The sequence below is a fragment of the Equus caballus genome, chromosome 22 (genome assembly GCF_041296265.1).
Source record: "Equus caballus isolate H_3958 breed thoroughbred chromosome 22, TB-T2T, whole genome shotgun sequence".
Classification (NCBI taxonomy): Eukaryota; Metazoa; Chordata; class Mammalia; order Perissodactyla; family Equidae; genus Equus; species Equus caballus.
The window spans coordinates 13,068,549-13,077,712 of record NC_091705.1 but is presented as its reverse complement, the minus strand read 5'-3'; the positions used below and the strand labels follow the sequence as shown (position 1 = coordinate 13,077,712).

At 41.5% G+C, this 9,164-nt stretch overlaps 1 long non-coding RNA gene across 1 annotated transcript; it reads right to left on the bottom strand.

The window, feature by feature from the left end:
* Positions 1-6,007: 6,007 nt before the first annotated feature.
* Positions 6,008-8,857, bottom strand: LOC138920261 (uncharacterized). Its single transcript, XR_011431130.1, has 2 exons — positions 8,228-8,857; positions 6,008-7,240 (listed from the first exon to the last, which is right to left on the bottom strand). It is a non-coding gene; the product is annotated as an uncharacterized lncRNA (long non-coding RNA).
* Between the last annotated feature and the right edge of the window lie 307 nt (positions 8,858-9,164).

Below are 9,164 nucleotides of genomic sequence, written 5' to 3'. Positions count from 1 at the left end.
TCTTACCATACGATCCAGCAATCACACTCCCTGGTATTTACCCAAATAAGTTGAAAACTTAGGTTTGCACTTTGATGTTTCTAGCATCTTTATTCACAATTGTCAAAACTTAGAAGCAACCAAGATGTCTTCAGTAGGGGAATGGATAAATAAGTTGTACGTCCAGACAAAGGAATATTATTCAGCACTAAAATGAAATGAGCTATCAAGCCATGAAAAGATATGGGGAATCTTAAGTGCATATTACTAAGTGAAAGAAACCAGTCTGAAAAGTCTACATACTATATGATTCCAACTACATGACGTTCTGGAAAAGGCAAAACTGTGGAGATAGCAAAAAGATTAGTGGTTGCCAAGGGCTTAGGGGGAGGGAGGGATGAATACGCAGAGCACAGATGATTTTTAGGGTGGTGAAACTATTCTGTGTCATACTAAAGTGGTGGATACTTGTCATTATACGTTTGTCAGAACCCACAGAGTGTTCAACACCAGGAATGAACCTTAATGTAAACTATGGACTTTGGATGGTAATGATGTCAAGGTAGGCTCATCTTTTGTAACAAAGTTACAAAAGGTAACTGTGGGGGAGGTTGTCCATAGTAGGGGAGGTTGTTTGTATTTGGAGGTGGGGATTGCATGAGAACTCTCTGTAATTTCTGCTCAACTTCCCTATGAACCTAAAACTGATCTAAAAAATGGTCTATTAATTTTTTTTAAAAAAACTCTAGTGTCATTTACTGTGGGTGAGATGAGGCTGAAGTTAGACTCTACATGAACCCACATGTTTTGCTTACCTTCTTCTCCTGCCCCATCCTAATTCCCCATCTCCTTTCTCCTGAGATCATTCCCTCAGTAAATCACTTAGGCAAAAATCCCTGTCTCAGGCTCTGCTTCTAGGGAACAAAGTTAAGACAGAATTGTAGGCATAGCATGCATTATGGTTGACCTGATAATTCTTTAATTCTACTTGGAAGAGTAGGACATGGCAGAGGGATTTTTGATGGAAGAGGAAGAAAGTTAATGGAAGTCTGGAACATAGGTGCTGATAGAAAAGAAAATGGGCCTGGAGAGAGTTGAAAAGCAGTCTCATCCTCATTACCACTGCCACCCCTAGGGAGATGGAAATATGCCAAAGACAAATTTTGCCTACTTTGAAGATTTATCTGGGTGCCAGTTCCTAATTCTTTGCAAAGGAAACAAAATGCTCTCAATTCCTTTCACTCACTATATCTGTTTCCTGTGGCTGCTGTAACAAATTACCAAAAACTGGGTGACTTAACACAAATCTATTCTCTCACAGCTCTGGAGGCCTGCAGTCCAAAATCAAAGTGTTGACACAGCCATACTCTCTCTGGAGCTCTAGGGGAGCATCATTCCCCCTCCCTTATAGCTTTGTGTGGCTGTTGACAATCCTTGGCTTCCTTGGCTTGTGGCCACATCACTCTAATCTCTGCCTCTGTCTTCACGTGGCCTTCTCCTGTGTGTCCATCTTCTCCTCCGTGGGTCTCTTATAAGGATACTTTCCACTGGATTTAGGTTCACCCAGATAATCCAGGATGATCTCAAGATCCTTAACTTAATGGCATCTGCAAAGACCCTTGTTCCCAAATAAGGAAGCATTCACAGGTTCCAGGGAGTAGGAGGTGGACATATCTTTTGGGGGGACACCATTCAATCCACTACACTCCCCAAATTCTTTTTTTTCCTAATTCTATATAATAATATTTCTTATGCTTATATATCAATTTATAGTCTGCCGAGTTCTTTCAACTAAATATCTATTAATTACCATAATAAATAAACATAAGAATAAGAATACCCATTGTTTAATACATTTTTCTTATGTCCCAGACATACCCTGGGAGAAGTTATTATTCCTATTTTACAGTTGAGGAAACTGAGGCTCAATGAGCTTTAATTTTTCTCCTGTAGTATTTTAAACGTGGTATCTCCACTGTGCTTCTGTGCCCTGTGAGAGCTACAATTAGAACAGCCTCTAACAGGAAGGAATTCACTTTGACCCCGGGGTTGCTCTTCTGTGTATAAGGCAAACAGTAATATTCTTAGGAGCAAGGGAGATTAGGAAGCGTTCAGGCTCGCAGGGACAGGCCCTCATTTCTGCTGTAGAGTGGTACAGTGGAGAGGACCAGCCTCCGGGTCTTGCAGAGGCAGATGGAGTCCTCACTATGTTCTCTTCCCAGCTTTCTGAATTTTCGCAAGTCACACAATTTCTCTAAGGCTGATTCCCACCCCATTAAATTAGGATGTTCCCACATTGCTCACATGGCTGTTTAAGAAGCAAATGAGTTAAAAGCAAAATCAGCTTCACTGGACCAGCACACACTAATATCTGTATCCTTCCTTGTGTATTTGCAGACTACGAGCAAGAAGGTACCCAGGATAGTTTCACATCTCCATTTATGAATCCATGACAAAGGTCTCCCACCTGCTCTTCCATGCTGACTCCCAGAATATCAGTGTTCCCATCTCATCTCAATCAATGCTTCCCCTACGTTTATATGAGTCCTTTTCTTCAATTACCCATAAAATATCCATTTCTAAGGGATCACATGTGTACATCTACCTAATGTGAATTACAGAACAGACACTATTTTCTTTCTTGCCAACCCCATCACCATCATCCCAAATGGTTGAAATTTAATGTGTGAACCTCCTAAACAAAAGAGACAACTAGTTCACTGTTCTGCAGAAAAACGAAGTCATTCAGCAAATCAGGGCCATCATTAGGAGGTGTCAGTGGCCCCTTCAGCCTCGCTCCTCCAAGTGTGGCACCCAGACCAGCAGCATCAGCATCACCTGGGGGCTTGAGAGACCTGCACATCTACAGTGCAGCACAGACCAGCTGAACCAGAACCTCAGCAGTGGGGACCATGTGTCTGCACTTAACTAGCCCTCCAGGTAATTCTGATCTTTGCTACAAGCACTTTGCTACATCTGTGGTTCTCAAACTGTAGCATGCATCAGAATCACCTGGAGGCTTGTTCAAACAGATTGCTAGGCTCCACCCCCAGAGTTTGTGACTCATGGATTTGGGGCAGAGAATCTGCATTTCCCACAAGCTTCTAGGTGATACTGGTGTGCTGGGCTGAGGACCACAATTTGAGAGCTGCTGTGCTGCCACACAGCCAAAGGTAGAATCATCAGTTTCTTTTTTTCCTCCGGATATAAAAAGTTGAACAGGGAGTATTGCCAAAAGAAAAAAGAAAAGATCCATGATTTGCAAGATTGTTTTTGTGCCTGGCTTTTCAATTACCTGAAGGTTCTTGTATGCTACTTTGATAGCCGTGAAGAGCCAGTTCGGCCAGTCTCTGCAGAGAGGAAGTCACCACGTCTCTTCATGTCTCCCTGAAAATCTCCCTCAGACCCATCCTTTGTCTGCTGAGGCTGGTTATTGCTACAAGCTCGTCCTTTCTGCCTCCAAATCCATTCCATTTCTGTTTTCTTCGTATTATCACCAGATATGCCTTCCCTCAGCCACACTTTGCTTGCAAAGTGTAAAGTTTCTAAAGTGTTCAAGGACTTTAGTTCCCACCATGTCAAATCTAAAGGCTTCCTCCTGGTTTTCAAGACCCCTTGTCATCTAATTTCTCTTTACAACCACTCCCCTAACTCTCTCACTCTCTGTCCTGTTCTGATTGGTCCCTTTACTGTGTCACACATGCATAAATCCAGTTCTCATTCTTGCTACTGTCTTCACTTGGAACGCTCTTCTTTTCCCATCTGAAACCAATACATTCTTCAAAGCCCAGACAAAGTGCCATCTCCAACCCAGGTTTGCACACCAGCCACCACTTCTCCTGGTCCATAGTACGCATTGCTAGTCAATCATGTAACTCAAGCTGAGATACAAGATACCACCTCTGGTCCTACTTAACACAACACTCCAGGCCACTACTACCAATCAAAGTGGTACAGAAGATGAAACCTCAATATTCTATCCCTTTATAGCTTTTCTAATTCAAACTTTCCCAGGATCCACTATCTGGTATCTATTCATTGTTATTCACTAAATTGTAAGCTCACTCAGGAAACAGAAGGCGTAAAAGACTTCTGCACTCCTGCAGGATCTCACATAGTACTAAGTATAAGGTAAGACCTGAGGAATACCGGTTTCTTCTCTAATTAAGCAGAAAGTATTGTAACAGCTACTCAGTGCTGCTTACACTTCATCTGGCTGACTTCACTCTAGGGAGAGCCAAATTCACCTGTGGTCCTCACCTACCATCTCGAAGAAAAATACTAGAAATATTTGCTTAATTAATTCCTTAGGTTTCCACAGAATAAAATGGAGTTTATCCTCATCTCCTCAGTAGGGAGGGAAGCAAAGAGATACGAAATTTACATCAGCTCAGTAGCAAAATAACACCAGGTAAGGCTATTCACCAAGCATCGTGTCTAAGATGAGAGTATTGGCATAGATAATGGAAATTTTTGACAGTGGTACCATGTAAACTCCAAGCCTTATTTTCGTTTGAATTAACATTCACAGGAGCTAATGTTTTTTAATCTGAAGTAAAATCCCAACCTCCACTCTGTTTCTTCCTCTTCATATCTTGACATACAAAACACTAAAGGCGATGTGGGGGAGGCACAGAGGCTGTGATTAAATCTGCTTCTCGCATCCATTATCTTCTCACTTTTCATGAGCTCTAATTTAAACATCTTATTTATAGCGTAATGTTCTTAAGAGTTTGCTGGGTGTATTTAAATAGGGATAGTTAATTGGGACCGTTCTAGTGGAAGTCAGCTCCAATCGCATCTTCCTAGGTGGAGCTCCTCTCTGCTCCTGTAAAATAATGTAATTTCCTCCTTTTCAGTCTAATTTTCAAGTTCATTGTTACTGCTCTGAATGCTGTGACCTCAGGCTGTATAAGTTTAATAATGTTTTTGGTTTTAATATTATCACCAATATTTGCATTCTTCACATCATGAATTTGGTATCTTCCTACAGAATTCCCCACAGTTCTTGACATAAAAAATAAATAAAGTCTAAAGCATGGAAGGATTTAAAAATAGTGTGAATTAGGAATTGAAAAGAAAATGAAAATTATACACTATGTTTTAAATATATGTTTATTAAATGAGTTAAGAAAATGAGCAGAAACTGTTTTCCAACTGCACAAAAAGTTGCTTTGCCCACCTACTCTTGTTCCCAGGTAATAAATGCCTTAGGTAATAAGCACAATTCTATTATTTATGGCTTAGTGGAATAATGTGATGCTGGAATATAGGGCCACATGCAAAGTTAGATTTCTAATAAGTACAATTTTATTATTTATGGCTTAGTGGAATAATGTGATGCCGGAACATAGCGGAACATGCAAAGTTAGATTTCTGTATACACCAGCTTCTCTTGTTCTCCCCAAATTGCCTGTCTTAGGTTGAGTTCTCCAGAAGCAGATCCTGAGATCAGGGTAAGTTGTTTAGTAGGGAGATGGCCCAGGAGACACTGGGAAATGATGGGAGAACAGGACAAGGAAGGGGACAAGACTACGAAGGGGGTGACTTCAGGTGAGGTCTCCACCGCTGCCTCATCTGTGGGAGAGCTCTGAGTGTAAGTGACCCCTCAGAGTTCATCCCTCCTTAGGATCTTGGCTTTCCATGTCACCAGACTTTGCCTACTGTGACTCCCCAGGAATGTGACTTCCAGGCACCTCTGATGCTCAGTATTTCTGAGCAAAACATCTCCAGTAGCCCAAAATAGATCTATGAAGAAGATTGCAGGTACCAGGCATTTGCATTGATCAGCTTGCATATTGGGTCTGCTACAAGGGTCCCTCTTTGCTTCTCCTAAGGATAGGTTTTTAGCCATACTCTTTCCGGCCCATCAGAACTTCTCCACAGGGAGTAGTGTGCCAGCTTGTAGACCTCCACAACTGCTATTTGCCCATCTTTCCAAATGGAGGGACACACTATCTTTTCTTCATCAGGTTTCCCCTCCCTTCAACCCTGATACAGCTACATAACAAATCATAAACAAAACTTGTGTCTTAAAACAATAACTATTTACTTAGTGTTGGAGTCCATGCATTGGCAAGTTGGACTGGGCTCAGCTGGGTGGTTCTTCTGATCTTGGCAGCTTCCTTTAGGTGTCTGAGTTCAGCTGTAGGCCAGGTAGGAGGTTTTGCTGACTTTGGATGAACTCTATCTTATCCCTGAGGCCTTAGTTGGGACAACTGGAATGTTTCATGTCTCCTCCACAAGGAATGTGTTCTCTCATCCTTCAACAGGTGATCCCAAGCTTATCCATACAGCACTGACAGGGACAATAGAACAAGTAGCATCGTACAAAGTGTCTTGAGGTCTTGGCTCAGTACCAGCTCACTGTCACTTCTGCCACATTCTGTTAATCAAAGCAAGTCACACAACCTGGCCAGACTCAAGAGGTGGAAATCAGACACAGGGTCATATTGCAAAGGGCCTGGATACAGGTGTAAATAATCATGTATATTTTTTGCAACACACCACACCGCAGCCTCTCAATGCACAACCCTCCTACTCCCAGAAACATCAACTTAATTCTAGAATGAGCCTTATCTTCCCAACAGAATTCCAAGTGGAAGTTTTCTTCATCTTGTGTCCTGACATCCAAGGATGCTATCTCCGCACACGCCCCACCCCCTGCAGTGCAAGCTCTTCTCTGTTCCTGGGCAGTGTGTTAGACCAGGTTCTCCAGAGAAACAGAACCAATAGGCGATATAGAGATAAATAGAAAGAGATTTATTATAAGGGATTGGCTCTTCCAGAAACAGCCTCACAGACGCACTCAGAAATAATGTTTACCAGCTATCTGAGCATCACTTAGCCCAGTCAAGTTGACACATAAAATTAACCATCACTGCAGAGTAGGAAGGGGGAGTTAAGTTCATTTCCTCTTTCCTCTAGCAGCACGGAGAAGACAGAAATTACTCTCAGTAGATTATCCCTCTAGATTTACTCAACAATGCTTATTTTCTGTTCATTTTATGTGTGTGTGGGGGTGTGTGTGTGTCATGCATCTTGTTTATCTCCATGTGACATCTGTTGATTGAGAATCCAAAAGGGAGTGAAGAACATAATTCTATTTTCAGTCACTGGGCATGTTTAGCTTTTTTGCCAGGAGATCATTCCCGGTAACTCTAACTTGTGAATTAGATAGTGATAAAGGTTTCTTATGGGTCCTCATATTCAAGCGTTCATTCGAGACAATTCATAACTGAAGGTTCTCTGTAGTGTGAAGCTGAGGAAAGATCGACACAAGCATCAAATGATCAAATGTTATCCCCAAAGAATTTCTTCACACGGAATAAAAGACATTACATATTTAATAGTTCTAAGATGCTCATTTTTCATATTTTAACATCTCTGAAATTGGGATGCACCTTAAAATTAACAGTCTCTTAAAATTATTTGGCAGCATTTTTTTAATGGCCTACAGAGTAGTGGTGAGTCTTACAACTGATGTTGTCTTAGATTTGATGATACATGATAACAAGTAAAAGCAGTTGTTTCCTCATATAAAACACTGGCCTGCAAAACACACATGAGCTTGTTAAAAGGGTAACAGGCAAGCCTTTTGAGATGAATGCTCAATAATTTAACAGGCTTCGCTTTTTTTTTGGTGAGGAAGTTTGGCCCTGAGCAAACATCTGTGCCAATCTTTCTCTATTTTGTATGTAGGACTCTGCCCCAGCATGGCTTAATGAGAAGTGTATGGGTCTGTGCCTGGGATCCAAACCCATGAATCCTGGGCCACCCAAGCAGAGCACAACAACTTAACCACTACGCTACCAGGCTGGCCCTCAGACTTCACTTTTTAAATGATAAGTAAATTAATTTCCAGGTTCAGCTTGAATATACACATGGGGTGAGATGACCAAGTTAGCAAATATCAGAGGAATCCTTCAGAATTGTCCTCAAAATACTCTGGAGTTAAAGGAGGGGAAGAAACCCCTTTTCTGGCTGCCTTAATAATCAGCTTAAATTTTAAATTAGCTGTACAGTGTAAAGGAATATTATTGGGTCACTATCAAAAAGTAGCCTTAGATGCATAAAATTATGGCAATTCTCCTGGCTTATAGATATGAGAAAAGGAAATTTCACAGCATTCAACTGAGATCTGGCATCTCCAACCTCACCCTCCAGTTCATGCCTCACATACTCTGAAAATATTTTTCCTCATTACTATGACTGATTCTCAGTCCACAGCCCACCCAAATGCACTTACCTGCTTAGATAAAAATGTATATGTTAGAGAATTAAGAGTATTTTTAAAATCTCTTTTCTGCAGTTTTCCACATCTTGCCAGTTTTCCCCGGTACATATGTATTATCTTGGTAATCAGAAAATTCCTTTAAATGAAGGAAAAATTATCTGGAGAAGAGCAAAGTATGTCACTACAAACACAGCAAGTGAACAAGATCATCATAGAAGCTAACTCAATTATTACATCACTGTACGCAAGGACTCTGACCAACGGAATGCTCACACCCTCGTGTGGTCAGTACCATCATCATCTCCACCTTACAGATGAGGAAACAATACACAGGAGGATTACACAGCTTGCCTAAGACCACAGGTCTGCCAGCGGGGAGGCAGGATTTGAGGATGAGCAGCCAGGCTCCAGGGTTCATGATACCGACACTTTGACGAATAAACAGGAAATGGACAAGAATAAGCGAGTCAGAGGCTCAAGAAGTCACTCTATTCTTTCTCCTTTTTGTAGCTGCCCTGTGAAGGGATACTTTTATCTCTCTAAACCTCAGTTTGCTTATGTGCAATATGGGGATGCTGGCATTAATAACTGGTGCCTTATGAGGGTCAAATGAAATAACAAATATAAATATGCCTTGTAAACTGCCAAGTCGTGTGTAAATGTGTTATTAGTAATACCATCCCCTATTGTCCTTCAGGACTTAGGTAAGAAAACAGAAAGTGGTTATCTCCCCAGAACCTGCTCCCCAGTCCTATTGCTCTCTCCTACTCTCACAATAAAGTACTCAGCTATTTTCTCTTGTATCTCAGAACTACCCTCGATGGCTACAGTTCTCACTGTGCCATCAGTGTCTTGTCTAGGATTCCACAGCCAAGACAGTAAATGCATGGCACACATGTCACAGCATCCCCTTTCCTTACCCACGACAAACATTGACAAGTGTAGATCT